The sequence below is a fragment of the Camellia sinensis genome, chromosome 4 (assembly GCF_055761805.1).
Source record: "Camellia sinensis isolate YWXY chromosome 4, ASM5576180v1, whole genome shotgun sequence".
In the NCBI taxonomy this organism is placed as follows: Eukaryota; Viridiplantae; Streptophyta; class Magnoliopsida; order Ericales; family Theaceae; genus Camellia; species Camellia sinensis.
Window position 1 is genome coordinate 216,139,943 of NC_138964.1, and position 24,139 is coordinate 216,164,081.

General features: G+C 39.1%; 1 pseudogene; it reads right to left on the reverse strand.

The window, feature by feature from the left end:
• LOC114312880 (putative LRR receptor-like serine/threonine-protein kinase RPK1) lies at positions 1–1,009 on the reverse strand (annotated as a pseudogene).
• Between the last annotated feature and the right edge of the window lie 23,130 nt (positions 1,010–24,139).

Below are 24,139 nucleotides of genomic sequence, written 5' to 3' on the forward strand. Positions count from 1 at the left end.
TTAGGAATTAAGCCGCTTTAGTTTCTCAAGGACTTGATTCATTGATGGGCGAATAGAAAGCGATTCCACTGTGCAAATGATGCAAGTCTCAAAATCCCCAACAAACTCTCTTTAGGCCTAGCTTCCCACAATTCTAGGGAGAAGAGCTCAGAAGAACATCCCTTCTTGATTAGCAATTTAGCCCATGCAACAATATTGAACCCATTACCATACTTAGAAAATGATGGATTGAGGGATTGCTTTCATGACATCAGTTCCAAGAGCACAACCCCAAAACTATAAGCATCTGCCTTGTCAGAAACCCTGCAAGTGGTTGCATATTCTGGTGCAACATACCCAAATGCGCTTGTTACAACTGTGGTAGCATGGGTCTCAAAAACTTCTAGAAGCTGAGCTAATCTAAAGTCTAGCAGGTACGCATTAAACTCCTCATAAAGTAAGATGTTGCTAGGCTTGATGTCACGATGAACTATGCGGGAAACACAAGAGTAATGAAGGAAAGACAAAGCTTGGACCATGTCAATAGCTATCTTGTGGATCACTGACCATTCTACATTGTTGCCTGACCTTTCATGTATGAAGGTTTCAAGATTTCCACCAGAAAGATAGTTGTAAATCAAGAACATCTCAGTTTCTCCCACGTAGTACCCAATGAGATTCACAAGGTTCTTATGCCGAATTTTCTTCCTAAAGGTCGTATCTCTGCATTAAACTGCCGAATGCCTTGAAATCTACCAATTGAGAGCCTCTTCACAACTGCAAGGAAGCTTGGGTCCAATTCTACCTTGTAAGTTGACCCAAAGCCTCCTGTGCCAATTAGGTTGCGGATACTGAAATTCTCAATTGCTCTAACCACGTTGTCGTAATTTAGTTTAGTTGGAGCATATGCAAAGGTCACTACAACTTTCTTTTTCAGGCTAGTGAGTCTACTAAGCTTTCCCCTTCCAATAAGGAGGAAAAGAACTATAACTACTAAGACAAAAAGCACAAAAGATGCAGAAATGGCCATCACTATTACAAAAGACTTCAGTTTACTTAGATTGTGCCACTTCTGAACTTAAAGTGGGACTAGAAGCCCAGTTAGTGGTGCTGAGTACCAGTTCGGCACAAACTTAAAAATCATTTCCTTCCAAAACAATTAGAATCATTTGCGTGCTAAAGATGATGTATATGACCTGAAAGGTTATTGAAAGAAAGATCTAGTTGAATAAGAAGCTTTGAAAAAGATGCAAGTTCCTCCCCAGAAAGCCTGTTGTGATCCAGCAACATAACTTGAAAGCATTGGCTAAGCTTCCAGGGATGGATCCAGTTAGGGCATTTTGAGAGAGATCTAAAACCATAAGAGAAGTTAATTGATCAAGTTGAGTTGGGATTTCTCCAGTCAAATTGTTGTCTTGGAGAGAAATCAACTCCAAATCCTTAAACTCTCCCAACTGAATAGAAAGGGATCCAGACAGCAAGTTTCTACTTAAATTGAGAAATTGAAGCATCTTTCAAGATACTAATCTTGGGAGGTATTGACCCACCAATACGGTTCCGTGCTATTTCAAAAACAGTTAAATATATGCAATCAAGGAGCAACTTTGGGCATAGTGCACCAGATATTTGGTTAGTACTCAAGTTAACTAAAAAGCTCTGCAGATCATTACAGTTTGAAAACAGTAATCCTGGAAGAGACCCATTAAACATATTATTGTTCACCAACAATCTGTATGAGGTCTTACCAATGGCCAGGAAGAACTTATTCGTAAATGAGAAGAAAGACAGAGAACAAGAGAAGCCATTCCAACTAAAATCATGAACGACCATAGATAAATGATCATCTAAGTCGGATTCGAAGAAGATGTTCATCTAAGAACCTCAAATAGGTATGTTAGAGTAGGCTTTCTAAACATCTTCCTCGTATAACAAGTTAGGATCTTTCCCACATGAAATCTTGCTAATATCACAACTAGTGTTGTTGCTAAATCTTGGAAGAAGACCTGACAATGAATTTCTGCTGATATTGAAATACACCATACATAGAACTTGTAGCTGCCAAAGAAGGTACCCTTGTAAACCATTTTAACTCAAATACCAGTGAAATTTTTGCACGCTTCTACCATATTCTGAGGTAGGTCACCAGTAAAATAATTTTGCTCCAGATTGACTACGCTCAGGGATCAATAAAAGGTATTATTGTTGTTATCGCTCCTCTAGTTATCAGGCAACCTACCCTTGAGATTTGCCTTTGGCGCCCAAAATATATGAAGGTTTGGAAGCAACAACACCTCATAAGGTATACCATGGTCAAAGGCATTGAATTCTCCAACACTACAACCACCATTGGCAGCGGAGGAACTATTTTGGTCGGATTGGGGATCAGCCAAATTGGTCAACATGAAAAAAGAAAGCTTTCAGCAGTTGGCTAGTTGTGTAGGAAACCTATCGGTGATACTATTTATGGAAACGTTAAGAATTTGGAGTTGGTGAATTTGGCCTAACTCGAGAGGAATAGGACCTTGGAAAATGTTTCCATCGAGCAAAAAGGTTCTCAAGTTGGAGCATTTGCCGATAATAGAAGGAACAACTCTGACAAAATAGTTATTAGAGAGCTTCAAATGATTGAGAGACTCATATTTAGATATAGCATCAAATTTATGGAGATCAATTGGACTTGAAAGCTGATTATTGGAGCAATCAAGAGTATTTACTTTGGCGAAACCAATCAAAGTATCCGAAATAAGATCAGAGAACGTATCATAAGATAAATTAAGGAAGTGGAGATAGGAGAGGTATGTTATCTGATAAGGAATGCATCCGGAGAAATTCTTTCCTTGGAGCTCAAGGATTTGCAAAGACCGAATGTTGTCGATTTGAGATGGAATCAAACCGGAGAGTAGATTGTGGGGAAGGGAGAGAGTGTGAAGCTCAGGTAGGTTTCCAATACAAATGGAAAGGGTTTCGAAGAGGGAGGGAAATAAGGGAACGCGAGAAAGTGATGTTAATAGCAATAACTCTTTCAGAGGTAGAGTCGCGGTGGATACCATACCAGTTGCAATGGTTGTTGTTGTTGTTGTTGTTGTTGTTGGTAGAAGAAGAGCTAGAGTTAGGGTTCCAATTCCAGTTCCAGTTAGAGAGAAGGTAATGCAAGAATTTGTTCTTAATTAGGCAGTCATTGATTATATTTTGTTTGGTTTGTAAAAAATAGGTTGAAAGTGATTCAGAAAGATTGGCTGGTATGAGTCCAAAATTATGATTGTGATTCATAAAGTTTTGGGCCATGGTCTATCTTGGTGTGTTTATTATTTTATAGGTGAACATGTGATATGGAAGTATAAGGCCTGTTTTAGTAGTTATTTTATTTAGGCCCGTTTTAGTAGTTATTTTATTTAGGCCCAGTCCCATCTCATATCCTTAGGATTTATATATATCTATATATATGTAGATCAAAGGGTTGTTAGCCCCGTTGAAAAACAACATAAAGATTAGGAGGAGGAGGAGGAGAAGAATTGGTGCTATGGTTTTCCGATTGTAAATACCCCCTAACACCACACCACGACTGCCATCACATAGCCAAACACATGAAAATATTTTCTTCGAAAGATATTTTTTGACAAAATCAATTCTGTAAAATATAGTTTTAGTTCGAAAATATTTTTGGTCAAAACAAGCCAAATGAAACGTCAATAAATGCCAGAACACTTGAATGTTATGTTTAGATTATGAATTTTACTAGAAATTTAAAAAGAAAAAGAGAAAATATATAAACAATATGAATGAAATATAAGTTAATTTTATTTATTTTTTAAATCTATATTTAAATTTATAACCTAAATAACATGAAAATGAAACATTAAGTATGAAGCTTATAAATAGTATATTAAATGTTTATAATATATAAATTTTTGTGCAAAGTGTGCAATAGACGATGATGAACCACTGGTGTGGAATTGAAGTCAAGGTCCATGAGACTTTCCCAAACAAAGTCTGGAATCAACTGAGACAAACAATTTTGATTCCCAATGAATGATGAATTCCTTCACATAATATATATAACTTTTGCTCTATTTTCTTTTTTATATTTGCTTTTTTATCTTTTTTTTTATTTTTTGCTCTTTAGTATGACACAAATGAGAGGAGATGAAGAGATAGAAGAAGTAAAAATTAAGGTTTTTTATTTTATTTTATTTTTATTTTTTTCAATGGTTAAAGAAATGAAGAGACTTGAATTTTAGGAATATTCTCAAATTGAATTGTATAGCTGTTAGCACCATAAATCTGTAATTTTATTATTATTTATTATTTATATAATTGCAGGACATGTGGCATCCTCCTACTCATTTAGAGGTTATGAGAAGTTATGAAATATGAAAAGATGATAGAGAATTAAATGGAGAACATGGAGAATGAATTGGAGGTTAAAGGAAGTTATGAAGACATGGAAGGATATGTGGTATTGTGGGAATGAAGATGGAAAGGTGGGTAGTTTTAGGTGGTTATTGGGTAGTTATTTCCTACAAATATTTGCCTATAAATAGTCATTCATGACTTCATTATAAAGGATCCAGAATTCAAATCAAAGACAATTGATTTCAATATTTCTTGTAATTTTCCTGATCTTAGGAGTAGTTTAACATAGATTTATAGTTCGAAGTATTTATTTTCAGCACTTCCTTTTCAAAGCATAGGAGTAGAGGTAAGTAATTATTCCTTTGATTGTTCACTCAATCATTTTTCTTCGTCTCCCTCAGTCTTCGTTTAATTTTTCTTTTCTCTACACTTTGGCAATTTTGAAGTCCTATTTGTTGAGGCAAAAGAACCGTCAACACAATTGCTTGATAATTGGCTTGAATTTAATCTGTAAGGATTTTTCAATCTTTGCTGGCACACTCGTATTTATGATATTTTCCTTCTTAGGAAAAATAAGCCAACAATTTTTGGCATGCCCGGTGGGACTGCCAAGTGTAAGAAATGACAAACGATTTGGATTTCGCCATTCGAACTTGTCAATATGAAATATATTGGCGTGAAAGAAAAATTTTGGATCTTCAAGAAAAGATCCATTTTCTCGATGAAAAAAATTTCCAAGTTGTTTCTTCATTACCATATTATTTGGTAAAACAAAAAATACACCACTTAAATTGAGTAACTTATCAACTTGATGTAGAAATTTGCCAATAGAGACATGAGTTATTAACCCTTTTTGTCAAGTCTTTAATGACTGAATTTTGTGGGGTTTTACAAAATGTTTTTAAGTCATTTGTGACTGAAATTAGTGAAAATATAATTTCATCAATGGCTCGGGGAGTCGAAAAACCCATTTTAAAAAAGCCAACTTATGAAAATAACTTTGATAAAAAGTATGTTGTTGAGTCAAACATGGCTAAAAATGATGTTCCATATAGAGCTCGGGGGGTTGAAAAAATCATTCTTAGAGAGTCAAATCATGGAAACAACATGTCTATGAAGGATTTTCATAAGCCATTAATGGCTAAAATGGAACAACCCATTAGGCCAAAAAATGATGAAACTCACAAAGAGGGTTATCATAAGCCTTTAGTGGCTAAAATGGAAAAACAGCCCCATTTGTCAATAAATGATGAAAATTATTTGGCTAAAGAACATGTTCTCAACCCAAACATGGCTAAGAATGATGAACAATTTAATGTTCATGAATTTGAATTTTTTGAAATTGTTCAAAATGTCAAGTTGTTTGTATTTTTAAGGCCATCTTATACTATGGTTCGTGTTGTTCAAAACCTGCTTTGGATTTGTGGATCACACCAAAATATAATTCTGATGATATGGCTAATAAAATTAACAAATTGTTCTTATGAGTTTGAAGCACTAAGAATAGGGGATGACTATTTAAAATGCATGAACTAGGCTAGGAAAAGCCTATGCATTTAAATAAGTGGTTGAGAATGACTTATCTTTTCAAATTGATGGCCAGTTGTTTGTATGTACACAATCAAAGCATCAAAGATACATTCGAAGCATCAAGAGTTGCTTTGAAGGCTGATTACTTCACCTTCGAAGTTGTATAAAGCTTTGAAGATACATTCGAAGCATCAAGAGTTATTTCGAAGGTTGATTACTTCACCTTCGAAACTATATAAAGCTTCGAAGATACATTCAAAGTATCAAGCCTAACCTTGAAACTTCATTGTAAGTATTATCATCCTATATCAATGCTTCCAACCTTCGAGGGGTGATGTTGTTCCTTCAAAGTTGTACCGCAAGACCTTCGAACGATTAATTTGGTCTTTTATACCACCTTTGAAACTTGTTATTGGTCATCTAGTCATAATTTCATGCTCATTCGAAGCACTTTATTGGTGGGTCATCTAGCCATAATTTCATGCTCATTCGAAGCACTTATATTGGTGTTGTTATATCATTCAAAGCACTTTGCTGTTTAGGTTAGTCATGTGCTTGGTTCGGCCCTTCAAAAATTCAAGTAAACATCATTTTTAAGGGCCGCGAGGGGTAATGTTAGCACCATAAATCTGTAATTTTATTATTATTTATATAATTGTAGGACATGTGGCATCCTTTTACTCATTTAGAGATTATGAGAAGTTATGAAATATGAAAAGATGATGGAGAATTAAATAGAGAACATGGAGAATGAATTGGAGGTTAAAGGAAGTTATGAAGACATGGAGGGATATATGGCATTGTGGGAATGAAGATGGAAAAGTGGGTAGTTTAAGGTGGTTATTGGGTAGTTATTTCCTACAAATATTTGCCTATAAATAGTCATTCATGACTACATTGTAAAGGATCTAGAATTCAAATCAAAGACAATTGATTTCAATATTTCTTGTCATTTTCCTTATCTTAGGAGTAGTTTAACATAGATTTATAGTTCGAAGCATTTATTTTCAGTACTTCTTTTTCAAAGCATAGGAGTAGAGGTAAGTAATTATTCCTTTGATTGTTCACTCAATCGTTTTTCTTCGTCTCCCTTAGTCTTCTTTTAATTTTTCTTTTCTCTACACTTTGGCAATTTTGAAGTCTTCTTTGTTGAGGCAAAAGAACCGTCAACACAATTGCTTGATAATTGGCTTGAATTTAATCTGTAAGGATTTCTCAATCCTTGCTGGCACGCTCATATTTATGATATTTTCCTTCTTAGGAAAAATAAGCCAACAATAGCATTGAATGGATAAAAATAAGTTCACGAATTTATCTGATATCTCTTTCATGGACCAATTCTTTCTATTTGATTATGTTTGGATGACAAGAATTATAGAGAAGGAATAAGTGAATCTCATTATAATAAACTTAAAAAAGTATGTCCCAGGAAATGGTGAGATTTTTTTATTTTTTTTAATTATAATATTTAAGAAAGTGGGATGTTTTTAGATTTTATTTTTTGTTAAAAAATTCTGACTAAATTTTGCATTTTATATTCTTGTTTTTTTAAGAATATAAATAACTATTAAAAAAAATATACGAATTAGTAGACCCAATTGATTGATACACAAAGTTTAATTCCATTTGATTTGGTTTGGTTATAAGTAATTATTAAAATGAAAAATTTACTTATAAATTTCATCTTGAGTAATGGTGATTTATTTAACCCTAAAGATTTTTTTTTTTTAGATCAATTAGTCCCATTGATTTTGGAAAGGTAGATTTAATATATTATTTAAAAATTAGATTTACGGTTATACCCTTATTTCTATTATATATATATATATATATATATATTTTCCTTTTGTACTAGAAAGGTAAGGCACATAATATATGAAAATCAAATTTGGGATGAATTTTTATATGTGAATTTTTTTTATTTGGAAAACATTTCAAAAGGAGTACAAAATGACTTGAAATATGAAATTCTTTAAACATTCCAAAACAATGTGCGATTCTTCAAACATTTCAAAAGGAGTACAAAAACTCTTTAGTAAGTTTTAGACAAATGTATAATTTCAAACTGGAACACTATAATATAACACTCAAACATAACACTCCAAAAAAAATTCTTGGTATACTTTTCTCAATCGTAACACTCTAATATAATACTACAAAAAACTCATTATGTTCAGTTGGGGGATTTGGAAAGAGATTTGAAAATGAAAAGGGAAAAGTTAGGTGAAATGTGAATAAAATATATCTTCATTTTAGTTTCACACACTTTTTCCATTTCTCTTTTCAAATCCCTTCCAAAATCTTCTAACCAAACACAACGTTAATGTAACACTCCAATGTAATACATAAATAAATTTCTTAGTGTACTTTTCTCAAATGTAACATTTCAAAAAAATGATGTGGGATTCTTTAAACCATTCCAAAAGGAGTACAAAATTCCGTAGTGACCTTTGGGCAAATGTATAATTTCAAACTGTAAGTGATACAATTGAAAAAAGTACATGAAGAGTTTTTTAGTGTTTTTTTGTGTGATATATTGGAGTATTACGTTTGAGAAGACATTGATTAGAGTGTTACATTTCGGTGTGTTACATTGAAGTGTTACATTTGAGAAAAATACACCATGGGATTTTTTTGAAGTGTTATGTTGTTACGTTTGAGAAAAATACACAAAGAAATTTTTTAGTGTGTTATATTGAGTTGTTACATTATTGAAGTGTTACATAGAGTGTTACATTATTGTGCGTAATGAGAGATTTGTTCCAAAATGAGGAAAAATTCAAAATCTCTGTAGTACGGATTACCTAAATATGTAATTTTACATTTAGAAAAATCCACTTTTATCCCTAAAAAATTAAACCCATACATGTAAGTAACTACTCTTTTATGTAATTTTCACTTTAATGAGATAGTTGGGTTCATAAGAAAAAATAAAAGATTAAACAATTTACAAGATCACATTTTAAGATTTATTGATACTTCATCCTATTAAAATCTACACCGAAAATCTTCAAGTTATCCAACGTAAAATTACTTTGGTAATTGGCTTCCTCGATTAATGATTTTTTGTACTTGAATTTTTCTATTTAATATCTCTATGCACAGTTAACTATTAAATTATATAAAATTTTTAAAATAGAGTAATGCTAGAGATCCTAAATATTCTACCAAAAATTTTACCAAATGTCTCACATGGGTGTAGGACCCACACAATGTGAGTCCCATGTGGGTCTCACCCCATGTGAGACATTTGGTAAAATTTTTAATAGAATATTTGGGACCTCTAACATTTTTGTTTAAAATATATTTGAACAATAATGCTATGGGCCTCGGATAAACTACCGAGGAGATGACCGAATGCCTATTTGACATGTCCATGTAAATTACGTGGGATCTACCACTCATAAATGTCAAGATCCTCACATGATGTGAATTGATGCTGATGCTGCTCGTTTTCCATAGTGAAAGTCCAAGTTAAAATAAAAACAAACAATTCATAGTATCAAAAAATAATATTAATGCTATAATTATTATATATAGAGAAATTTATTAGAAAAAAAATTTTAAGCACTTTTTTCAAGTACTTATATTTTAATTAGTTTATAACATATATTTATTTTTCAATAGGTCATATTATTTGGATATTTAGTTGTCATTTGGCATGTGGATTAATTTTTTTGACTTTTTGACATGTTGGCTATTTTAGCTCTGGTTAAAAAATTCGTTTGTGTTGATTTTTTAATTTTTATGAGAGAAAAAATGAAATGATTATAATTTGGATATGATATTTTGTCATTAACTTTTTAGTTTATTTTCTTTTTTTGTGGCTAAATTAGGCCCAACCTATGATGCTAAATGAAGCCTTAATTCATCAAATTTTAATTCTCAAGCCTGAATTGTAACTCGAGCTTGTTTGTCCAAGCTCAATCCAAATTAAATCCGAGTTGCCTGATGTAACAACCCAGATTTTTAATTATTCTGTAAAATTTATACTAATACTATTTAATTACAGTTGGAAAAATATATTATATATTTTGTATTATTATGTGTAATTTTGTAAAATAATATAATTATTATGAATTTAGGGGTCAAAGTAATAATAATAATAATAATAATAATAATAATAATAATAATAATAATAATAATAATAATAATAATAATAATGGGTGTGGTAGTAAAATAAATAATTAATTTTCTATTAGTATAAGATAGAGTGTAATTTAATTAGGAATTAATTTATTTATGTAATTATATTAAAAAATTAGGCCAAAGTGTAATTATCTTAAATATCTATTAAAGATAAGATTGAATCTTTATAATTGATTATTGAATCTGTTAGAAGATTCGGGGTCACGTATGCGTCTTATCTCCCTATAAATAGGGAGGCGTTTCACCTGGAGGAAAAAGAAAGAAGAAAGAAAAGGAAAAGAAAGAGAGAAGGGAAGAAAGAAAGAAAGGAGAGAAAGAAAGGAAAAATAATAGAAGCTCCGATAATTATTTTGGTATCCTTATTTAAATGTTACTTCCGCTCGCGTTTATTTATTTGTTCAAGAATTGGCCGGAGGTAACCTTAGTTACTGGCCATCACGATGCTTAACCCTTGAGTACGGGGAGCGGGTCGTGACAAATAGTATCAGAGCAATGGTTTGTCAAAAAAAAAAAAATTCATTATTGGAGCATATGACACACGCACATTTAAGAAGTGGGATAACGGGTAATTAATACATAAATATTATATTTTGTTAGTCGATTTAATTATATTATAATTTTATATGATTATATATATATTAATTTATTTTTTTTTGTGCATAATTGGTGAAGGATAATAGATATACTTATATTTGTTATAGCAAAAGAAGGAAAAGAAACAAAGGATGTCGGGTTCAAGCACCCACCAAAATTATAATATAATTAAATATATATAATTTTCAGTTCAGTATTCAAAAAAAAAAAAATTATTTCGATGTTTTTTGAAAGTGGGTTCAAATCATAAAGATACGAATTTTGAAACTATTTTTCATCAATGAAAATTCACCTCAAATTTTTTTTTTCAACTCTTACATATGATTTTGTCATTGTGTTCTCATTTTATTTTTATTTATTTTTATCGTAAACAAAACGAGTGAAAAGTTTTTAAAGTTACTGATTATTTCTCATTTTGGCCCAAAACAATTTTTGAAAACTACACAGTGAGTTGTTTTGGTAAGTTTTTTTTTTTTTTTTTTTTTTTGAGGTAATATTTTCTATTAGATTAATAATCTAATATATATTTATCAGAGTGCGTAGCGGATAGTTTACACACATGACAAATTTCGAGGACGAAATTTTAAAAGGAGGGAAGATTGTAACAACCCAGATTGTTAATTATTTTGTAAAATTTATACTAATATTATTTAATTATAGTTGGGAAAATATACGATTTATTTTGTATTATTATGTGTAATTTTGTAAAATAATATAATTATTATGAATTTAGGGGTCAAAATATAATAATAATAATAATAATAATAATAATAATAATAATAATAATAATAATAATGGGTGTAGTAGTAAAATAAATAATTAATTTTCTATTAGTATAAGATAGAGTGTAATTTAATTAGGAATTAATTAATTTATGTAATTATATTAAAAAATTGGGCCAAAATATAATTATCTTAAATATCTATTAAAGATAAGATTGAATCTTTATAATTGATAATCGAATCTATTGGAAGATTCAAGGCCACGTATGCGCCTTATTTTCCTATAAATAGGGAGGCGTTTCACCTAGATGAAAAAGAAAGAAGAAAGAAAAGGAAAAGAAAGAGAGAAGGGAAGGAAGAAAGAAAGGAAAAATAATAAAAGTTTCGATGGTTATTTTGGTACCTTTATTTAAATATTACTTCCGCTCGCGTTTATTTATTTGTTCAAGAATTGGCCGGAGGTAACCTCAGTTACTGGCCATTACGCTGCTTAACCCTTGGGTATGGGGAGCAGGTCGTGACACCCGAATTACCTAAATTGCATATAAATTTCAATTTTTTTTTTTTAGTGCAGCTAAGCTAATTAATTTGTTAAAATTAGACTATTTACATTTTTTTAAATATAAAATCATTAATAACATCAAAATAAATAATTTATATAATGTAAGAGAGATACCGTTATGATGGTATTTACAATTTATGAGTGAGAAAAAATAAATAAATAAAATTTTGTATTATGTTACATATGTGCATAACATATTTAATATGATTTAACAATCTAAATATCATCTAATGCCTACAATAATTTATATGTATAATCAATATTTTTATACAATTATATATATAATTCGGATTTTGGGTTACTCAGGTTATTTGATATTTTTTCCCAAACTCACTCAAATTTAATTTTTGTCCAAACTCGTACCGAATTTAAAAATATTTTTTTCTAAGTCTTAAAAAATTTTGGATTGAGCTTGGGTTGCTCGAGTTGAGCCCACCCAAGTAGCACCCCTAGGTTCAGTCCAATGGTTATAAGTAAAAATATTCATCACTATATCTAAATTATTTAGTTTAATAAAAATTAATTTTACATACACAAGTATTCTGAAATTTTTATAAATATGCTTTAAAATTTTAAAATATATAAAATTTCTTCATATTATGGTTTTGTTTGGCAAAGATAAAAAAATCGTAATTTTTAAAAAAAATTTAAAGAAATTTGTGTTAACAATATTTTCTTTTAAAGTTTTTCTAGATTTGAAAGTTCTCAAAATAAAAAAAATAATAATAAATTGAAAAACAATCCATAAAAATGCTACATTAACTTTTTTTTGGTGTTTAATCAATTTTTTTATTTTGGATTTTTCAAAAAATATATTTTCATGCTCTTCTAAACAAGTAAGTACATAAAGTGAAAATTTTAAGGGAGAATTACACATTAGTGTGATTGAGAAAATTATTTTTAAAAAATTAAAAAATTTATGATTTTAAATATTAATATTTATAATGTTTATCACTTTTTTTGTAAATAATTTTTCTAATCTCCATTGTTGTGTAGTTGCCCCAAAATTTAATTAACAATTTCTAATTCTTTTGAAATTAACTTTATATGTATATGCATCATATCAGTAAAGAGCAATCCCAAAACCTATCTAGCACAAAATAAGCTGTTGAAAACGGGAAAATGTGGCCCAACCTAAGTAATCATCGTATCAATTGCAACAATGCTAGGTGCACAAAAAAGTGCACCACACCAAAAATGAATCATGTTTAGTTTGTCGATTTTTCACCCAATCATATCTCTCCCAATGCATCGGCGGGTAAAGATCCGTGCACAATGTAACCGAGTAGAGATCAGAATCAGCATTGCTCATTGTATCCCCACTAGGAAGCTGCATGGTTTTCACCATCATATGCCTCTACATGTTATTATGAGATGCATACCGGCTAGTTCTCTGCTTAGCCTTGATTGACATTGTCAAATTCATGTGGTTTGGTTTAGTATCATTAATATTACCCTCCATTTGGGTGTTGCTAGACCCTGGAGTTTCTGAATTAGACAAAGATGAACTCAATGTTGTGCTCTCATCGAACAAGAATTCAGAACACGGGTCAGAGGACGAGCGAGTAATTTGGCCACTCATAGGAGATTTAGCTGTTATCTTGGTTGAAAGATTGTTCCGTTTAACCTTCACAGAGTCCATTTCACAACATGAGGACATGCTATATAGTTTCAAGGCTTGAAATTGGTGTTTGATGAGAATATCTTCAATCTGTTAAGGTTTGACTTTGTTGTGTTCTACAGAGAGAGACACATACTGCATTGGGGCTTAACTGATCACAATATACAGATATCATGCAACTTAATTAAGGCAACCAAATCAACGTGGCATCAAAAAGCTGTAAAGTTATTGTATGAATTTGTTTATGGGCTTTTGATTTGGGGAAGTGAAGCTAAGAAAAGACATGTGATGAGAAGCAAAGTTGTAATGTTATTTTTTGGTTTTTTTATTATTATTACTAAAAGTAGGGATGCATGAAAAATTGTAAAAATCAACCAAATTGATTGAATCGGACTAAATTAGTTATATTTGATATGTTTTTTAGTAATAATCGGTCTATGCGGTTTTTAAATTTGATTCTTTTGACTTTCGATTCGGTATCGATTCAAGCACCTTGTGTACCGGACTAAATCGAAATCGACCGTTTTAACATATATTGTATTTGTAATATATATATATATATATATATAATCGAGTTGATCCCATTTGATGAGACTTGAGGCTTGGTTTGCTTTGGTTTTATAATATATATATATATATATAATCTAATAATATAATGCTATTAATAAGTATAATAAATTATTAACATTAATTAATTAATCTTATCATCTTTATAACTCTTAATTCTAACTCATTATTTTTGAAACTTTAGTATTTTTTAACTTTTTGTTTTTATTTTTTATTTTTGTTAATTTAGGAATTGAAAAGTATTTATTAAATAGATGAATTGGATATGTTTGAAATGGTGTATAAATAACTGAGAGGGAGATTTATGATCTGGAATTGGGCCGAGGTAACGGCCGAGCAGGTTGAGAGCCTAATGGTACATGGGGCCGAGATGACCGGCGATCTGTCCGGAGATGGGCTGCCAGGACTTGGGCCGGGCAGGAGTTGGGCCAAGTATGTGCCGCCCCAGACCGTAAAGAAGCTGCTCGGCAGGGCAGTGCTCGGTTGGACCGAGCTGTTTGATCAGGCGATGGTGGAGCCAGTCAAGCTGAGTGACCGGCGCCCGGAAAGGCGTGGTCAGCCGAGGTAATCGTTTGATCAGCAGGAAGGCCGACCACAGGAGGTGCCCCGGACTCGGCTTTGCCGAGATGCCGCCTAGCCCGGTCCTCCTTGGGCTTAGCCAGTGAAGTGCTTGGGTATGAAGCACAGCACGGCCGTGGATAGAGAAGCTCGGCTGCCGAGCTCCAGCTGAGAAGGCAGGCAGTTGAAATTAGGTGATGTTCAGCAAGGTTTATGCTGACTGATGGGATAACGGAGCCACGTGTCAGGAGATGACTGGGAGTGGATATGGGACGCAGAGGGTATCTAAGCATGTCTGCGCCCCCCATACGCAAGGAGACGAACACCTTGTAAGGAACTCCTATACTCTAACACTCCTCTCTCTCTCTCTCTTTATCCTAAGGTGTGTGCTAACTTGACCGTCGGAGGGGTTTTCCGGCCACACACCGCCGGGTAGCTCACCGCCGTTGTGCTCGCAGGTCGATCGGACTGACAGGAACTTGGAATAAAGGAATACGGGCTTGCCTGAATATTTGCTCCCCCTACAATTGGTGCTGTCTGTGGGAAGCTTGACAGACAAAACCTTGTCTTCCAGGTTCATCTGATCGCCGTCCATGGTGAACAACGACGAGTTTCCGTTGTCTGCCATAGACGGAGCCACCCCGGAGTTCACCCGAAGGAGAGAAGGCCCTCCCGCCATCCATCCAATGGCGGACTTGGGGACGCCCACCGGAGGACAGTAAGGAGAAGCGCGGGATAAGCGCGGAAGAAGTCATGGTCATTCACGGAGTCCAGATGGTCACCGGCGGAGGAGAGACTCACACGCCAGACGTCTGGAAAATAAGTTGAGGGACCAAGACGCTGTCATCCGGCGAATGGCGGCGGAGATGGAGGATCTGAAGCGGCATGTCAAAGGTAAAGGTGTAGCTGGAGTGGGTGACCACAGTGAGCGCACCCCATCCCGCCGTTCAGGCAGTCAGAGTCAGCGACGCACTCAGTCCATATCTATTACCAGAAGTTACCAGGTTGGTGATTCCGACGCGTATGCAGAAAAGTCTAGCGCGCAACACAGCACCTACAAACCCTCACGTCCGGTGACGACGTTGAGGTACTCTTACTCCGCTCATTCAGATGATTTGCGGGCGGTCTTAAAGGAGCGGGCTCGCCGACGCGAAGCTCAGAGAATACCGGCGTTCCAGCGGCTATCCTACGGGGTTCACGCCAGCGAGGAGGTCGGAATGCCTCCACCCCGCCAAGAAGTGCCACTCTTTGAAGATACGGACTTGGCCAGGCTGAGTGCCACCCCTTTTTCCCTGGAAATAGAAACAACACCGCTTCCGGCAGGCTTCCACCAGCCTAAGTTCACACTCTACGACAGAAAAACCGATCCTTACATGCATGTGAGCCACTTCCGACAGGTTATGGCTGGACATAGGCGAAATGACGGACTCATGTACTTAATCTTCCCGTCAAGATTAGGCGAACTGGGCTTAAAGTGGTTCGAGAGGTTGCCGGAATGGAGCATACAAAGGTGGCATCAGTTGGCTGAGGCGTTTGTTACACGCTTCAAAACCAACACAAAAACACCAAAGGAAGTCGATCACTTACTAAGTGTCAAGATGGAACCGGGCGACACACTGAAGGCATACAACTCAAGGTATTGGGAAACCTTCAACGAGATCTTGGATTGCCCGGTCAACCTCGCAATCACGCAATATAAGCGTGGTCTCCCGGTCGGCCATAGACTGCGGGACTCGCTTACCATGCACCAACCGACCTCCATGGGCCAGCTCATGCAGCGGATCAATGAGCACATCCGAGTAGAGGATGCCGCGTCAGTATCTACCGTGAAGGCAACTCCGGTAGCAACGGACAAGAAGACAGCAGGCAAAGTGCACGCAGTTGGACAAGAGTCCAGTCGCTCAAGTGACCGAGCAGAGGAATCGGACCGTGGCTCGAATCGCAAAAACCGGGGTAGAGGACGTCGAAATGACTGGGATGACTACCCCCGAGATGACGTAGCGGATGTGAACAGAAGATTGAAGGCACGAACTGGTGTAACCACGGTCTTCAAGATTCCAATCTATCGCATACTTAGCGAAATCCGAGACGAGGAATATGTCCGGTTTCCTGCTAAGTTGGGCGATGGACAAAAGGGCTACAATCCACGGTATCGTTGCACATTTCATCGGGAGCGGGGCCACCGAACAGAGGACTGTTTTCCTTTGAGGCAACACTTGGAAGAGCTAGTCGCAGCTGGGCACCTGGATCTTTACATTGATAAGGGGGTCAAGGCAAACCAGGTTCCGGCTGATCCGCGGGGACCGGATGACCGAGATGCACCTCCTCAAGGGGTTGTAAATGTCATCCACGGCATAGTGGAACCGGCGCGTGTTTGCGAGCTCCGTGGTATGATCAAGAAGGCAGAGCACATGCGGGAAGTCTTGTCAGTTCAGCCTGCGCTCAAGAGGGGGAAGACAGAAGCGAAAGATGTGATCAGCTTCTCTTCAAGGGACCTGGAGCGCATTCAGACACCGCACAATGACGCCTTAGTAGTTACACTCCACGTCAAAGATTTTGAAGTCAAACGGATCTTGATCAATCAGGGAAGCTCGGTCGAGATCATGTACTATGACGCTTTCAAACAGCTCAAGCTCCGAGATACGGATTTGGCCCCGGCGACTTCGCCATTGGTTGGTTTTAACTCACAATCGGAGTAGCCTTTGGGAAAGATTATCTTGCCGGTCAAAGCGGGATCCGTGGTCAAACAGGTGGAGTTCTGGGTGTTACAGGTGCCATCTACGTACAATTTGATCCTTGGAAAGGGGTGGCTTCACGCCATGCAAGTCGTGGCATCGAATTTTCACTAAGTAATGAGATTCCCCTCGGCTATGGGGGCAATCGAGGAGATTTGGGGCAATCAGGTCATGTCAAAACAGTGCTTCGTGGCAGTCAACGGGAGCCGGGCTGCCAAAGGATTTGTTCAAATGATTGAGAGACCGGAGGACCAGGGCGTCTTGGATGATGTGGGCACCAAGGCTGTAGACAAAGCCGTCGAGGAATTGGTGGAGGTGCGAATTGATACAGAACAGCCGGACAAGTTCTTCTTGCTCGGCTCAAGCCTTACGGCCATAGAACGGACCGAGATGGTTGAATTTTTGATGGCCAACATCGAAGTTTTTGCATGGTCGCCATACGACATGCCCGGCCTCGATCCTAGTTTTATTTGCCATCATCTCAAAGTCTTCCTCGGTGCCAAGCCAGTTATTCAGCGGACAAGGAGATCGGCACTGCATCACGCCGAGGTAGTTGCGGAGGAAGTCAAGAATTTGCTGGAGGCACGAGCAATTCAAGAAGTGCACTATCCTCGGTGGATCTCAAATACAGTGGTGGTACCGAAGAAGAATGGGAAGTGGCGGGTTTGCGTTGACTACAAGACCGTCAACCGAGCTTGTCCAAAAGATAGCTTTCCTTTGCCTAGAATTGACCAGCTTGTGGATTTGACGGCCGGACATAATAGGCTAAGTTTCTTGGATGCTTATCGCGGCTATCATCAGATTGCCATGCATGGCCCCGACCGATAAATCACCTCATTTACTACACCAAGGGGACTCTTCTGCTACCGGGTCATGCCTTTTGGTTTGAAGAACGCCGGGGCAACTTTTCAGAGGATGGTGACCAAGATGTTTGCTCCTTTGCTCGGCCGGACAATGGAACCTTACATTGATGATATGGTGGTTAAAAGCCGACATCAGGCAGATCATTTGTCCTACTTAGCCGAGATGTTCGCCATTCTCAAAAAGCACAAGCTACGCCTAAATGCGTCCAAGTGTGCCTTCGGCGTGGGATCCGGAAAATTTTTGGGATTCTTAGTCACGAACCGAGGTATCGAAGCAGACCCTACACAAATCCAAGCCGTGCAAGAGTTAAAACGGCCTAGCTCAGCAAAAGACGTGCAGCATCTGGCCGGAATGGCCGCCACACTTAATCGATTTATAAGTCGGTCATCAGATCGCTGTCGCCCTTTCTTTCAGTCCTTAAAATCAAAGTTCTCCTGGGATGAAGAATGTGACCGAGCCTTGGCTGAGCTCAAGGAGTATCTTTCTTCAGCACCACTGTTGGTCACACCGGAGCCTGGAGAAGAACTTTATCTTTATTTGGCCGTATCACAGCATGCAGTCAGTGCGGTGCTCGTCCGGGCTGATGGAATCAAGCACCTCCCCATCTTTTATGTCAACAAAACTTTGCTACCGGCAGAGTCGAGATACTTGCCGTTGGAGAAGCTTGCTTTGGCATTAATGATGGCTTCAAGAAAATTGGCGCACTATTTCCATGCACATACCATCATCGTCTTGACCGAGTTCCCCCTCAAAGCCTTATTCGAACGAGCAGACTTCTCCGGTCGGATTCTTAAGTGGGCGGTCGAGTTGGGATAGTTTGATGTGAAGTTCCAGCCGCGCACTGCTATCAAAGCCCAAACTTTGGCCGACTTCGTCGCAAAATTCTCACCTGGCACTCATCCGGTATGCCCGGTTGATATTACCGTGGCAGATGATGAGATGCACGCAAGACCATCCGAGATACAACCAGTTGGTGGAGGTAGCAACGCGGAGTTTGCGCGCACCATTGAAGCACCCTCAGTTTGCACGGTATTACCACCCGATGATGCGATGACGGAGTTGAGTATCACCGACCCATCTGCTCTGTCCGGTCCCGCATCACTAAGGGGGAAGAAATGGAACCACACAGCTTAGAACCTGCGGTCGGCGTAGCACCGCAACCTGATGATTCGCCTATGGACTTGAGCATTACAGATCAACTTGCTGAGTCCGGTGCCGAATCATCAAGGGGGACTGAATTGGAACCATCCAACACAGAACTTGAAACCGCACAGCCGAGCAGTTGTGACCCCATCAACCTTCAAGCCTCTCAAGACCCCTCAGAATGCTGGAAGCTCTTCGTAGGGGAGATGTGGAAACTTTTTGTTGATGGTGCCTCGAACCGTCACGGCGCCGGGCTGGGTATAGTTTTGATATCACCAGATGAGTTGACAATTGAACACTCTATCACCCTTGGCTTCCCTGCATCCAACAATGAGGCCGAGTACGAGGCGCTTTTGGCCGGTCTCAAGAGCGCGCTTCAGATGCAGGCATCAGAGTTAATGGTTTACAGTGATTCCCAGCTTATGGTTAACCAAGTTTCTGGGGTCTACCAGGCCAAGGATGACAGAATGATGAAGTATCAAGCTTTGGTCAGGGACCACATCAAGCAGTTTCAGGCAATCAGAGTCCAACAGATTGGCCGTGAAGAAAACAGCTGAGCTGATAAGCTGGCCGGCCTCGCTTCCATGGTAGATGGTACGTCTCCAAACCCCCTGTTAATTGACTTTCTTCCACGGCCAAGCATTGAAGACGCCGGGCAGACAGATGTACTCTGCGCTGTGCTCCCTTAATCTTGTTCCTCAGAGACCGGACTCTACCAACTGACAAGAAAGAAGCACACAAAGTCCTGGTGAAGTCAGAGCGGTTTTGGCTCTCTCCATCTGGTGCATTGTATAAAAAGTCCTTCACTGGTCCTTATCTAAAGTGCGTGCACCCGAGTAGTGTGGAGGCCTTCTTGTACGAAATTCACGAAGGCATTTGTGGCAGCCACATAGGGGGCAGGTCCTTGGCCTACAGAGCTATTTCACAGGGATACTGGTGGCCATGCATGCAGGTCGACGCACAAAAGTACGTCCGCAAGTGCGAAAAATGCCAGAAATTCGCCCATCAGATCCATCGGCCCGCTAGGGAACTTCTTCCCCTCACCAGTCCTTGGCCTTTCGACATGTGGGGGCTAGATATAGTGGGGCCACTGCCAACAGCACCGGGCAACCGGAAATTCTTCATTGCGGCCACAGATTACTTCGCGAAATGGGTTAAAGCTGAGCCCTTAGCAACAATCAAAGAGAAAGACGTGAAGCGATTTGTCTGGCAGAACGTGGTCACGCGGTTTGGCGTCCCCAAGATCTTGATCTCTGACAACGGCACCCAGTTTGACGGTCGCCTATTTAGAGGATTTTGTGAAGATTTGAAGATTGAATTCTACAACTCCACCCCGGCTTACCCGCAGTGTAATGGTCAAGCCGAGGCATCGAACAAGACTATACTGGATGGGTTGAAGAAACGGCTGGAGAAGGCAAAGGGAAAATGGGCTGAGGAACTACCCAGCATCCTTTGGGCATACCGAACAACCCCGCAGCGATATACCGGGGAAACTCCATTTGCTTTGGCTTATGGCATGGAGGCGGTCATACCTCTGGAAGTTGGCATGCCCACCCTAAGAAGTGAGAGTTTCGAGCCCGAACTGAATGCCGAGGCTATTGCCTTGGAGCTGCACCTAGTGGAAGAGCGTCGGGAGAAGGCCCTCATCCATGTGGCGGCATACCAACAAGAGCTCTCAAAGAAGTACAACAAGACGGTACACCCCAGACCGTTCAAAGTTGGTGATTGGATTTTGAGGAAAGTTATGGGCAACACCCTGGTGCCAGGTGAAGGAAAACTAGGGGCAAATTGGGAAGGACCCTACAAGATCACCGATCTGGCGGGCAAGGGGGCTTACCACTTGGAGGATCTAGAGGGCAGAACAATACCTCGACCATGGAATGCGGCCAACCTGAAACTGTATTATTTCTAAGCTTTTGCTTTCTTTTCTTGTGCAAAGGAATTTTTTGGCTTGCGCTTCAAAATGTAATTCTTTTTGTCAATATATAGAAGTAATTTTGCTTTAGCATTTGGACTGTTGTTTTAATGTAAAAACCGAGATGATTTACTCCGGCTGGAAGAGTTGGTGTTTTGTCCAACTTTGGATTACCAACCGAGATGATTTACTTCGATTGGAAGAGTTGGTGTTTTGTCCAACTTAGGATTCCCAACCGAGATGGTTTACTCCGGTTGGAAGAGTTGGCGTTTTGTCCAACTTAGTATTCCCAATCGAGATGGTTTACTCCGGTTGGAAGAGTTGGTGTTTTGTCCAACTTGGGAATCCCAACCGAGATGATTTATCCCGGTTAGAAGAGTTGGTGATTTGTTCAACTGTTATTCCCAACCGAGATGATTTACTCCGGTTGGAAGAGTTGGTGATTTGTTCAACTTTGTTATTACCAACCGAGATGGTTATTTCGGTTTATGAAGTTGCTGTTTTGTTTTGCTTAAGTACTTCAACCGAGTTATGTATTCCGGTTGTTCAATCTATGATTTATACTGAGATGTTTTGCTGAAGATGGAATTGATGACAACCGTGCAAACACTTGGCAAAATTAGAGTTTTTCATTGATAGAAAGTCAATACAAAAGGTGGGGACAGAGCCCGGTTACATCAGAAACGCAGAAATCAAACATACAAAAAGAAAAGAAAACTAAACTAAGGGGGAGAGATTGGTAAACTCGTCCTCGGCGGCCTCAAGGTTGATGGTTGGACTTTTGTCTTGGGTACCAGGCTCGTCATGGCCGGGCTGCTCCTGCACCTCGGCATCCTCTGTCTCTGTATCGGTCTCGGCGTCTCCCTCTTCAAGCCCTTCCTCGGCCTCAGCTTGCAACCCGCTGAAGACGTCGTTTGCGTAAGGCACGAGGTAGACCGGTAGGAACGCAGGAAGAGGATGGGCAAATACGTCGGTGTTAGAGCCCTGGCCGAGATGCTCGTAGGCGGACTTCCAGCCAGCTTTGAAGTAAATGTCTTGTGTTACAAAGACTTGTTTCTTATAGCTCTCCTCGACTTCATTGAAGCTGGCGTTGTTAGCATCCCGACAGTCTTTCTTCCGCGACTTTTTGAGCGCGTTTAGCTCGGTCTAGAGCTCATCCTGTTTTTTCACGGCCGCATCCAGCTGACCGAGCAGTCTGTTGTTGTCTGCATTAGCCATCTCAAGTGAAGACTTTGCCCGGCCGAGCTCGGCTTGGAGGCTCTGGACTTGGCTGGCTGTGTCATTAGGCTTTTGCCGAAGTCTATGGATGCGCTCCATTACTAGGTGTTGTTTCTGAATGGCCTGCAAGAAGCAAAGTTGATTAGAGAAGGAACCGGGCAAACACTTGTGAAAATTTCAGAGGCACATTGACTTACCCTAGCCATAGACTTCACTGATGATTTTATCAACCGAGTGTCAGGGACGTGGTCGCTGTTGACCACGTCGCTCGGTAGAGGAAGAGCTTTGGTAAGATCGAAGGCGAGCAAATGCTCTTTATCGCCCTTGATCGAAGCCGTGGCCGGGATGTCTTGACCCTGGTGCTTCAGCTGTGGACGCCAGGCCGGCACTGGGACAGGAGTGTCAGATGGCTGCTCGGTATTTAGCTCGGCGACAAGTTCGGCAGATGGGTTCGCGCGAGCTCTTTACCAGCACGGCGAGGAGCAGGTTCTCGGCTGGACTGCCCGGTCGCTGGAGAGGCAAGAGCGACCACGGCGCCACTGGATTGACCGGCGGCTGGCGAGCGGGTGACAACGCTCGGCATCTCGGCAGACGTAGCGGTGAGTAGGTTCTTGATTCTGCTTCGTTTGGCCATCTCTTGCTCCTCTGTCAAGCGAATGAGTGGAACGTCTGGCAGAGTTGGATCTGGTGGAGGTGTTGGAGCGCGGAGGAAGTTTGTAACTTTACTCTGGCGGGGAGCGGAGTATCTGTATGAGGGACTGTAGCCAAGCAATTGGTTGCAATCTCGGTCACGGTAGCGGAGCGCGGTCCTGATTGCCTCTACGCTGGGGAAATGATAGTTGGCTTGCAAGGCTTGGATTGCTGCAAAAGAAACAAGAAAGAAAATGACTAAGTACAGAAACATGAAGAAAGTATATTAACCGAGCTAATTTGCGCGGCTTACATGTGCTGCCAAAGTTTTTGCTTATCATCCAGCCCGGTACCGCGGCTGTCTCGTAATTGCCTGACACCCAGAAGAAATCATCGTCGTGAAGATCCTTGTCTGGTGCGCCGGTCACAATTTTCTCTCTGCCCGGTCTAATCTTAAGATAATAGGCGAGGCCGTCGCCGGTGTGGCCTAGGGTGTATTGGCGCAGGATCTCGGCTAAACCTAGGCTTATGCCTAACCGGTTGTTTAGCTTGTGCACGCCGTTTATTATCCGGTAGGTGTTGGTGGATACTTGGGTTGGTGCTAGCCCGGTTCGGCGTAGGAACTTGGTCATCAGAGGATTGACTGGGAAGCGGAGGCCACCTTCTACTATTGACAGCACGGTGAAGGGGCATTGGTCTAGTCTGCCCCAGGGTGTTGTCTCCTCTTCAGCCAGTTCGAGATGGACGTCGGTCGAGATGCCGTACTCCTCTCTGAACGTAGCTAGTGCGGCCGGAGTATCCACTAGGAAGTGGAATTTCCCCATTTGTGGCCGGACTAAGGTAGCTCGGCTGAGGTGTTTGGCACAGTGGCAATTGGTAGTTGCTCGGTCTTGAGAGCCTGAGGAATGGACAGTGGTCCCCTTGGACTCTGCAGGAAAAGGATGGCAAGTGTAAGTGTGAGCGCGGTCGCGCAAAATGAGCTTTTTTTTAGCTCGGTTA